The 12,604-nt window shown below is 31.8% G+C and overlaps 1 non-coding gene across 1 annotated transcript; it reads right to left on the bottom strand.

The window, feature by feature from the left end:
* Positions 1 to 848: 848 nt before the first annotated feature.
* On the bottom strand, positions 849 to 956 carry LOC149518479 (small nucleolar RNA R71). The gene has a single exon (XR_016343418.1). It is a non-coding gene; the product is annotated as a small nucleolar RNA R71 (small nucleolar RNA).
* Between the last annotated feature and the right edge of the window lie 11,648 nt (positions 957 to 12,604).

Raw genomic sequence — 12,604 nt, 5'->3', positions numbered from 1 at the left:
TGGTAATCTTTTTTTACTTCCCAAGTGACAATTAGTGAAGTCAAGATCTCTGCCTACACATCATTTTTAATTTTTACTTTTCTTTGCAACCAAACTTTAAATTTTCATTTGTTTAGATATAAGATCTTAATGTTTCACCTTTGGTTCTTGAAGAAAAATCAAACATTACATTCTATAATCCCTGAAGAGATGATATTGGAATACTTCCTTTTATTACTTGATGTGTGCACTTGTAGCCATACAAAAAGCCACAATCAAGTTTTTAGCGTTATTGTGGGGGATTATAGTGGTTTTCTTAATATCAATATAGGGTTCTTAATTTCTTATAATCTAACCTTTTCTTTGATCTTTTCTTGTTTGCATGAACAGATCCAAAAGTGTTGACTTAACTCTTATTGATTAAGAAATTGAAAGAACTTTTAGAAGAAGAAGAAGAAAAGAACAATTAGCACCACTTACACAAACTCCAATGGCTAATATAAATAATGAAGGGCAAAGAGCTTTACGAGATTATGCAATTGCCAATGCAAATAGTTTTGAGCAATTTATTAGATGGCTAGCTATCCAAGCCAATAACTTTTAGATAAAGCCTTCAATTATACAAATGGTTCAAACTTTTGTGCAGTTTGGAGGGTTACCAAGCGATGATGCAATTCTTCACTTTTCTAATTTTCTTGAATTATATGATACTTTTCACTATAATGGAGTTTCTAATGAAGCAATTAGACTAAATTTATTTCCTTTATCTCTCAAGGACAAGGCAAAAAATTGCTATATGGTTCAATCACAACATAGGATGATTTGGTCCAAAAGTTTCTAGCAAAAATTTTCCCATTGGTAAAAAAACAAAGCTAAGGAGTGAGATTACCACCTTTATGCAAAGCAAATGGTGAAACATTATAAGATGGATGTGAATGATTCAAGGAGCTATTAAGGAAATGCCTAGACCATGGTCTACCTTAGTGGCTTCAGACTCAGATATTTTATAATGGTCTCACAACACCTATGAAAACCACTTTAGATTTAGTGTTGGAAAGGCAACTATGAGCAAGACTCCTAAGAAAGCAAATGAGCTTATTGATAAGATGGCTACTAACAATTACCAGTGGGGCATGGAAAAAAAGGTTAGTACAAAGTCTACTGGTTTATTTGAGGTTGATGCTATTACTTTTATCAATTCCTAACTAGCTACCTTGACCAAAAAGATTGAAGCCTTAGGAAACCAACCCTAAGCTAACTATGTGAATGTTATACAAAGACTTTTTATCTTCTATTGTATTGGCTTACATTCCAGGATCAATGGCAACTTGTGCTTTATAACATCTATGTTAAGCCCTGGCATATCTTGGTATGACCAAGCAAACACATCCATATATTCTCTGAGCAGCTCTTTCAATCTTCATCATTATTCTTATGGAAGAAAAGTCCCTACCTTTATTTTTTTTTATTCTCATCATCCCCTAAATTGATCAAATCAACAAGCTCATTGTGGGGTTTTATTACTTTCTCCTTATGCCCAACCAGTCTAATAAGATCAAGAGGTAAGATTCAACCTTTTGAATCTTCATTATTATGCTTATTAACTTGAACAAAATTCTTGAGTTTAAACCCATAATAATCGTCATGATAATCCATGAAGTTAAATATTGAGAAACTTCAAAATTATTAAGATTGCAACTCGAAATAATCTTCATGATCAAACTTAAAATTCTCAAATCTAATCCCAAAATAATCATCATATTCATCCTTGATATTAAGTATTTAGAAACCTAAAAATTAGTAAGATTGCAAGGATATGAGTGGATATTTTGGCAAAGAATCAAAGATATATTTAGCAAAAATAAAAGCATGTTAAAAAGAAATAGAAGGAAATGGAAAATATTATGTCATAAAAAAAAAACCCATATAAACTATCCACATGCCCTTAGGTAGAGGCAATTGGATTTGGTTCATGGATAACCGTAGTAAACAAACTGGTCTTAATCACTCAACCATTGAAAGGAAACATAAAAATATTTTTTTTTATTATCATTGCTTCATCCATCTTATCTGACTTTAGACTCAATTTTGAGAAAGCCACTTCAACTTCTTTTGTTGGTATTCCTACCTCTGACACTCCTGGATAAACATACTTTTTGAATGAAAAGTGTTGTAGAGTTATGGAAACTTCATTCATCTCCCATCCATCTCTTCCCCTTTGAGGCGAGCTATTCTTTTCTCATTCTTTTCTTGTATTATTTTTTTTTGTCAACAATAGTTAGCTTGTATCCCAACCCAAACCTATTTTTCTTCTCCATAAACTCTGGTGTTTCTTTCATTTCCTAAAGTGTTGCCCCAAACCTAGACTAGGTTGCCATCATTTTCCCAACATCTATTTAACCATTTTTCCTATAGTCTTTGATAAATGATAAGTAGGTGTGGTTGAGCCTTTTCCCATATATGTGGTGTTAACAACCTCAAAGGCATGAAAAGAGCATTCATGTGCTTCTTCTATAGTTTTTATATAAGGGGTTATCAATGTCTTGGTAACTAATAAATTTTCCTTTCCATTAACACAGACTTGTCTTCCATTACCTATAAACTTAACCTTTTGATGTAGAGATGATGGTATTGCCTAAATGGTTTGAATTCATGGTTTCCCCAACAAATAGCTATAAGATGGAGAGATATCCATGACTTGAAATTCCACATTGAATATATAGGGTCTTGTTTGCAAAGGAATCTCTATATCTTTAACCATTTCTATCTTGACCCATCAAGGGCTCTGACTATCATGTGGCTATTTTTCATGTAGGAAGGATCAACCAATAACTTGGAGAGTGTGGTAATTGGCATCACATTAATAGAAGATCCATTATCAATTAATACTTTTGCCATGGTGTGGCTTTTGCATTTCACCATAACATGTATGGCCTTTACACTTCCTCACCCTTCTGGTGGAATCTTATCATCATTAAAGGCAATATAGTTCAAAACCACTATACTTCCTACTAGATGGTTTACTTTACCCATAGAAATGATGTTATCCTTATATGCCTAATTTAGTACCTTCAATAGTGCATTTTTATAGGGTTTGGAGTTTAACAGTAGAGATAACAATGAAATTATGGCTAACATCTTATTGAGCTAGTCTACCACACTGTATTCACTATGCCTAATAATCTTAAAAAATTCACAAGCTTTTTTTTGTCACTGGCCTTTTGTACTGTACTATTGGGTTTATTGCAATAGGGCTTCTTTCTTCACTTTTGTTTCTCTCCATCTCTTTTCTCTTTTTACTTGCTCTAGCATCTTAGGGGCATATATTTTACTACTTCGGGTCATTACTCCAACACTCGATATATTAGTTGCATTCTCAATGTTTCCACTTTCGATCCCTGGATCTCTACCTCACAATCATACTTCAAAGGTACTATTTTATCATTCTTGTAAGAAAAAGCATTGGGTGTATATACTATGATAGCTATTTAGAAATAAAGAGCAGGCTCGCTTGCCATTGGTTCCAGCTCATCATAGAGAATGGTTAAAGGTTATGGGATAAACAAGCCACTAGATCATTGATTTGCTATCATGCTTACTTCACCCTAATTTTTTTCATCGTAGAATTGGAAGATTTCATTATCCATCAATCTTTGAACTATTTGTTTGAACTTCTGACATTCTTGGATTACATGATGTTTCACCATCCCATGGCATTTGCAAACCTAACCAAATTCTAAATGACTATCATCAATCTCAGAGCCTACTATTTGGATCATATCAACCTTGACCAGACAATCATATACCTGTTCCAAAAGAGTCTTCACCTTTTTTTCCACTTTTTATCCTTTTAGCCCTTCTCTATTGCATTGGTAGTTCCCCTAGCATGGTTAGGCAATGGATCTCCTCTAACATTGGTCCTTGTTTAGGTATTAAAATTTAGTTGCCCATCCTTTATCAAAGCTCGCACTCTATATTTCAAAATAATGCAATCTTCTAAAGAGTGGCCTATAGCATCAAAATGATATTCACATTGGGCTTTGGGGTTAGACCATTTATGATATGATGGTTTGTGAGGTTGGATGGGGATTGGGGCAATAAGGTGACACTTTAGAAATTATGCGCAAAAATCGGTATAGGACATGGGAATCAGGTCAATGGAAGTTTTTTCTAAGGTGGTGTGAGGATTTTTCTATTTAAGGGTGGGGTTGCTTGGTGGGGAAAGAGGTCACATAGTTGGAGTAGAAGTGAATTTGAGAGCTTTAGGTCTGAGTTGGGTTGTTATGTTGGCGGTGATGGTGGTGTATATGGGTATGGTGTCTGAGATATGTGGTTGGCATATGGGCAATAGGGTGTGTATGTAGGATATGGATGGTAGGGAATGAATGGTGGGCTAGAAACTATCACTTCATGAGTTTCTAATTCTTTCTTTCTTCCTTTCAAGGTCTTTTTGGTGCTTGAGTCCTAACTATCAATCTTGCCATTTTTTATTGCATTCTTAATAATCTCACTTGATATCATTATATAGGCTAAAATTTTGGTCGCATTACCTACTAACTTGTCATAATAAAAGGTTCTCAAGGTGCTGACAAAAAGAATAATGCTTTTTTTTTTCAACAGTGGTTAGACCTATGCAACCATGTCTCTTTATCTATTTGTATATTTCTTGAAGGTTTCAGTTATCCTTTTTTTTTTTTCATATTTTGCAATGACAACCTATCTGGCTTTAAATCTTCAACATGCTTATATTGCATTATAAAGGCCCTAGCCAGATCTTTTCAAGAATATATCTTGCTATGGTTTAACTGAACATACTGCCTTGTAGCAGATTCGGTAAAACTATCTTGAAAATAGTGTATTAATAGTTTGTCATTATGGATATGATCGGTCATCTTCTTACAAAACATTGTGATATGCATAGACAGGCATTTCATTTCGTTGTATTTTTTAAAATCTAAAACTTTAAACTTTGAAGGTATTATTAAATCAGGTACTAAGCTAAACTTTTGAGCATCCACATTTCGATACACATTATACCTTTCAATGGCTTTCAATCTTTCTTCCAACAAATCATACTTATTCTTCATTTTAGTGCTTTCTATAGGATTAGATACCCTTTTTAGCTTTTTTTGCTCTTTTGGGTCATCGAGGTTTGGCATAATAATGGGATCGAATGGAGTGGATGCAAGATTGATATTCACTTAAATTGGTGGTGGCCTAACAGAAGTACCAGCATATTGTTGATGAGTGGCCAACGATGCTTGAGCAACATAGGGATAAGGATATGTGAACCCGGCATACACTAGTTCTTCTATTATGGTTTTTTTTTGCGTATTATACGTCTTAACAGTGCCTTTTCCTTGAACCAACCCAGTCAACATTTGTATCAACTCTCCTATGTATCTATCCATATTCTATTGTATTCTCGTAATTGTCTCTTTAAACTTTTCTTGTGCCCTTTCCAGCCTATCCCACTTGATTGACAAATTCACTTTCCTTATCTCTTATACGGGCTCTAGTGATGTAAGTGTGTAAAATGAACTTATCTTGTCTCTTTGGGAGGAGCTATTCTTGAACCTTTTATTGATTCCTAAAAATAAAAAACACATGATATGAATCATATTATTAACCTTAAAAGATAGTTTAAAAATCCTCTTATAATTAGGTAAGGTCTTTAACAATATCTCTTTGCTTCAAAGGTTTAACGAAAGTGTGCTTACAATCACCATTCCTTATCTTTAGCTGGCACGAAAAATAATGAATTCAAACAAATGATGGATGTTATGCAAGTCCAATTGTATTATTATTGTTGAGAAAAAGCTAAAATTCCCTCATATGTTTAGGCAAGGTTATTTGAACACATTCCTTCTGCCTTAAAAAGTTTGATGAAAGCAATATTTACAACCATCATTTTTTTTTTCATTAGCACGTTTAAGCATACTTTTAAATATAAGTAGGGATATTCATTTCAAGATAATTTAAATCAACAAAAGTTCTAATTTGTTCCAAAAATTTCAAGTTCTACACATCTTGAACTATCATATAACTAGGACTATAAAAATGTTGAACTTGCTCATACTGTCTTTTTGCTTTCTCTAAAAAATCTAAGAGAAGCTGACTATGACTGCTAGTTGGGATGACCTTTTGCCTCAAAGTTTCTACCATTTTTGCCATCACTTTGGTTTGTTTGACTACCTCTCGAATTTGATTACTAAGTTGGTTGATATACATTTATCTTTCTTGACTCTTAGTCTTCCAATACTTGCGGTCTTCTACTTCTTAATTGTATACTTGTTTCCATTCAACTTCCTTTTCTTGCTATTCGCTATGTAGGCGAGCAATGTAATCCTTGTTTTCTTGCACCTGTGTTTTAATGGCCTTGATTTTTATTCCAAGTTCATCTTTTTCTCCTTGAGTATTCAGCCGCCTTTTCTTTTCACATCTCAATTCTTCTTTAGTTTTTCATTTTCTTCTTGGATTTTGCTTAATTCCCTTTTGTTGGCTGTGAAGGCTTTGTGTGAATCCTTCTTTTCTCACACTATCATAATGATTTTGTTCTCATTATCCCAAGCCCTACACTTTCAGAAATGAATTCTATCCCTAAGCTACTTTATCTCATCCCAACCTTTACTTTCTTTTACTTTATCTTTTAACTGAGCTTTTAGCCTTTGGTTTTCCAAGCATAGGTCTTTGAGGTCACTCTGAGCCAGATCTTTCTCTTTTGTCATCTTTTTTAGTATATCCTTCTGCACACCTTTTCATACTTTAGTTAACCTATCTTTTTTTGAAATTTTTGGTTTTCACCACTGGTTGTATTATCTCTTGATCTGCCAGCAACACTAAATCATTGACTCGCTTAGCTCTCCAAACTAGGTATCCTAAGGTCACATCATTTGTATTTCTTCCTAATATTGACCTTACCGTTTGCCCCTAAGCTTTGGTGATTACACGTACTCTAGCCATTCATCCTTCTATGCCATAGTTAAACTAAACCTGGTCTAATCCTTGAGTTATCAGGATAAACTATTGAGACCCATATTGTTGTTTGATGATTAATGGTGCATAACTGATGGCTCTCTAAATACTAGGTAATGGAACCCAAAACTAATCTCCACAACTATACATAATAGAAACTCGAGGTATCCACGGTGTTTTCTAAGTCAACCCACTCTTTTTAAGCTTTAAAAGAAAACCATCCACTATTCTTTTGAAAGATTTCTAGGCCATTCCTTTAGGTTGAACTTGGCTAACAGTGCTAAGGATCTCTTATAAATCAATAATGGAGTTTGATCAGTGGTTAAAAAATGGCTCTAAATCAACACATACAATAGCTGAATACAACAAATCAATTTTCCTTCTAATTTTCTTTGGCATTAATTCAAAGATTTAATGGTATTCACCAAAATTGTAAGTGAAAGGTTAATATTTTGTTCCAACAACATAAAGAAGTCCACCATAGAAGCCCCTATATATCCTAAAGCCATTGGAAAGATCACCAAACTATAAACAACCAAAGCAAACATTTTCATAACTCGACCTTTATTCAAACTCTGAAACATAACATCTTGTAAAAAAGTCCACAGTACCCTTTTTCTAGATCCCATTTTTTTTCTCAATTACCTATACCTTGACCCTTATTATCTTTGCCAACATTTTCTTATACCCAGTCAACTTTTATGCTTTCCAATATACTCTATCGGGCTTGGAGAGCTCTAAGTGTAACAAGGTAAAGTTTTTTTGTATTGTAGGTATTAGGTCTTCTTTGTTCAATGTGAAGCACCAATATGCTAGATTCCAAAACCTTATAACAGCTTTCAACATCAGATTATTTGGTTTTAATGGTATTAACATAGCAATATCTCCATACTTTGTTAAGAAGGCTAACTTCCTTTCTGGCCTCCATTGATTCTAAATACCCTTCAAATCCATCATATCATTTTTTCTCAAATCCAAATAAACCAACTTTGGCAATGTCGAAATACCCATCTGTTAAACAATCCTTTTCTATTTATTGCTTGCTTTTTGACTGATCATTTATTTCCCAGAATGTCTTACTTGCCAAAGGCCCTACTCGAAACGTTTGGGATGCCATGAGAACTTCTATCAACAAATTATCTAAAATGTATATCCCTGATGTTTTATTTTTAAAGAATGATGCAAATAAAAAAACAAAAAAAACATAGAAAAATTAGTATCAAAACTAAAAAAATGTAAGGCAAAAGAAAAATTAACAAACAATTTCTTTTATTCCAAATTTTAAGTTGCTTAAAGATTTGTTTGATTTTTTTTAGTTCTTGTTGTTCTGTTTTGTGTTTTTCTAATGTTTCCCTATGTCATTTTATCAATGGCAAGAAATATAAAATTATCAACAGTAACACAAAAATGGGAAAGGAAAGAGGTGTCCCTTCATGTGACTTATTTCAAGTAATTTTTATAAAGAAGGTATGGCATGACTCTACCTAGGGTTGGCTTCCTAAAGCTCATTATATGCTTGGTCGAGAATTGACACATCTAAGGTTCCTAAATTGCTCTTCACATTATCGTCCATTGCAAACTAGTGTGGCACCCCAATCCTTACCCATTACAAGCTATGAACGAAAATGGATCAATCTAAGTAGGAGTGTTTCATTAGCAATTACAAAGGTTTACACCTTATGAGGGTGTAGCTACTTTATTTCTTCCTAATTAGAGTTAAAGCCCGAGTATAGAGCTTATGCATGAAATGTAGATTTGAGTGTGAGTGAAGGAACAATCAAACCTTTGACATTTTCCTAAACTACCTCTATCCTAAATGCCCCACAAATATTAAGAACAAAATAAATAACAACAATATATAATAAATGACATAATTTAAATATGCATGAAATGACATACTTAAAATATGAATGATATGACATATTTACAATATTAATGGGATCACATAATTACAATATGCATGAAATGTAAAACACATATACACCATTTTTTATTTTTTTATTTTTTTTTGAATTTGAATTTTTTAAAATTTATATATATTTTTTAAAATAAGAAAATTAAAATAAAAAATGTTTTTCATTTATTTCAGTTTTTTATTTTTTCAAAATTTTCATTTTTTAAGAAAACAAGAAAATCAAAACCAAAGAATTAAGATTAAACACTAATTAGGACCATTAAACCAAGATTTAGGATAACATGCAATCGGTATTTGGCTTGACTCTCTAAATATATCCTTAGTAAAGTCACTAAGTTGTTGTGACATATTGGGACCTTGGGGTTAGGCGATTAAAAGCTGGACAAATGGAAAATTTTGGAAAAATGGGGGGATTAAAAATATTTTCGATAAGAAAACAAATCAATGAATTACCATTAATTTTTTTAGAGTGTGATTGGCTATTCAAAATTTTTTGTGCTTTTAATAAAATATTTTAAAATAAGTTTAAAAATTTTAGAAAAAGAGCAAATTTGCTATTTGTAAAATTAGAGTTGAGTTCGAAAATTGGTTATGTATGGGGAAGGATTAGCACCCTTACAGCGTTTGTCGACGGTAGTACCAATTGATTCCATGTTATCCTTTAATTTTGATTAAAATGGTTCTATTTTACTTAAAGTTTAAAATTAATTCCTTTTCTTTATTTTCTTTTTTTTTTTAAAACAAATCAATTTTTAAAACAAATTTTTTTTTTTATACTTTGGATTAAAATGAAAACTCCTTAAATATTAAAACACCTCTTTCACTCTCCTATGATTAGGTAGAGCTTTAAAAATATTTCTAACTTAAAAGTTTTTAAATTGCCCCATTGAAATCGAGATAATAGCTATCATAAATAATAATCATCAAGAGTCCTTTTATAGTTAGGCAAAATCTTGATGGCTATATTTATTTGAGACATTATCTTAGTTTAAAACATTTTACTTTGAAAACCAATTAAAAAAAAAAACAATTGCATGAGATTCATGAACATAATAACATGTGATGAGTGCAGGACAATATAATATGAATGACAAAGTATGAATCTATGATAATATAAAAATGCATGTGATGACAAGATAAAATGAAATGTAAATGCATGATTGATTTAGGGTTTGAGGGCTAGTTTTGGGATTTGGATTAGTTTGTGGTGTACATTAGGGTTTAGGGTTTAGATTTATGGTTTCAATTTAGGGTTTCAATTTAAGTTTAGGATTAGGATTTAGGTTTAGGATTTGTTTAGGGTTAGGATTTAAGGTTTAGGGTTAAGGTTCAGATTTAGGGTTTGGGTTAGGGTTAGGGTTAAGGGTTTGGAATTTAAGGTGTATGGTTTGGTTTTTGATTTAGGATTAGGATTTAGTGTAGGGGTTTAGGGTTTATGGTTAGGGTTTAGGGTTTAGAGTTTAAGGTTTCATTTTTGGGGTTTCATATTTTTTTTTTTTTGGATTTTATGGAATTGGATATGAAATGAATGTAAGTTAGAAAAGTGCAATTAATGAATGCTTGGGCCAAATGCATAACCTTGAAACATAATTACAAACCAAAGTATTTTCAAATTTAATATCACAAACATGTAATTGATAAAATTCAAGACTAAAATGAATTAAATATAGAAAACTTTAAATTTTGGTTTGAATGTTCCACCATTGTTCATCATTAAACACAACCAAACAATTTAAAAAATTCACCAAAAAATAAAACATCAAACAACATTTTTTCAATGACACTTTTGTTGAAACATGTTAGAAACTTGGCAAACATCATAAAGACATAATATAAAGCATGGATAAAAATAACAAATATTCATCAAAGCATGAAGCAAGGTTTGGCCAAACACAAAGACACCATGGCCGAACCTATCTAATCTATTTCTTAAGCATTTTTTTTTATCTTTTATCATCCAACAAATATTGATCAGTTGAAAATCATTGGAGCCATTTCAACAAACACAAAATAAACTAATATAACTTGGAAACCTCATGAATAAGAATATCAACCAAACAATAACAAACCATTCATTAGAAATTTAATTGAACTGTATGGAAACTTGAAACTTATAACTAAAGCATCATCTACCAATTATGAATCAAACAAGAAATGATCATCAAGCCAAACACATGATTTGGCCAAGGAGAAAAGTACAAGGGCTGAACCTCCCATGATGTTACCTTAAGCATGATTTCACTCTATACCATCAAAAGAAGCACCATTTACTTACTCATTCATCATACAACACACTTGAATCACAAAGAAACATTTATCTAACATGAAGTAAGCTAAAAAAACTAAAGAAAATATGTGAGACTTAAACATGAACCAAACACCAACATATTTCATTAACCAAACATAATTTATACAAAAATCAAGGTAATTATTCATTTAAACATCACAAACAAGTTTGAAGGATTAAGAAAATCTCAAAGTAGCCAAGAAGAGGTTTAGCTTACAAGAAGGACAACATGGCTAAACCTCTAACTTGGTTTTCTTAATGGTGGATTTTGTTGCTTTTGTTTGGATTTCAACTTCAAACCAACCATTGATTAGTTGGATGAAAATTGATTCAAACTTTGTGCAAGTAAAGTAAACTAAAAACCTTCAAGAAATTAAAGAAGAAATGAATGAAATATAATGAAAATGTAATGTAAAGTGAGACGGAGATGCTAAAAATGCAAAGGGTGAACGTTGAGATGGATACCTTCAAACAAAAGCACCAAAGTTTTTCTTTCTTTTTTTTTTTCCCACTATTTTTCACATTCTTCTCCTCTGGTTTTTCATGCCAAAATCTTCCCCTTCTCTGAAGAAGAAAGCCACCAAAAATATTATTCAAGAGTAAACCAAGGCTTTGGAATCAAATATCATCCGAAGGCTAAAATTTTTCCCTTGTTTTTAATCCAATGAGCAATCTTTAACAATTGGATCAAGAATTCTTATGAGATCTAATGGTCCACATTGTTCACTGCAAAAATTAGTTTTTTATAGCCCCTAAACCAAGTAAAAAGACCATTATGCCCTTAGTACAAAATTTTTAGTATTTAGGCTATTTTTTTAGAAATCAATGTTCCTGTGCTCATTTTAAGATTTTAAAGCAAAAAAAATTATGAAAAATTATGAAATTAAGATATGAAAATTTTTGTGAAAATTCAACCTCGAGAGGTTAAATTGTGAAAATACTCATAAGGGGTATTTTGGTAACTTCATGCCTCTTAGGGTACTGCTATGATTTCGGATGCACCAAAAATCATGATCTAAAATATTTCATGAAAAATCAATCTTGAAAAGATGAAATTGTGAACTTACACCTAAGAGTTATTTTGATAATTTCACACATCTTAAGGTACAATCAAGGCTTTTAAAATTCTAAAAAGCATCTAATAATATCAAACCATGGTTTGGAGCATTTCAAGAGATTTTGACATTAGGAAGGTCAAATTACGAAATATCCATATGGGGTAATTTGGTAATTTTACACCTTTCACTATGCGATCTAGGTTTTCAATGCATCAAAAATCATTAAAAAATTCAATTATGGTCTAGAAATTTTCACTAAAATTTGACTTTAGTAACGCCAAATTATGAAAATACCTCTAAGGGTGTTTTGGTAATTTTACATTTTTTAAAGTACAAATTTTTTTTTATGTTTTAAAAATCACAAATTTCAAATGTAAACCATATTAATTT

This window comes from Durio zibethinus, chromosome 6 (genome assembly GCF_047325235.1).
Source record: "Durio zibethinus cultivar Kanyao isolate XHJ-2024 chromosome 6, ASM4732523v1, whole genome shotgun sequence".
Taxonomy (NCBI): domain Eukaryota; kingdom Viridiplantae; phylum Streptophyta; class Magnoliopsida; order Malvales; family Malvaceae; genus Durio; species Durio zibethinus.
Note: the sequence above shows the minus strand (reverse complement) of the source record. Positions and strands in the feature narration are given on the sequence as shown.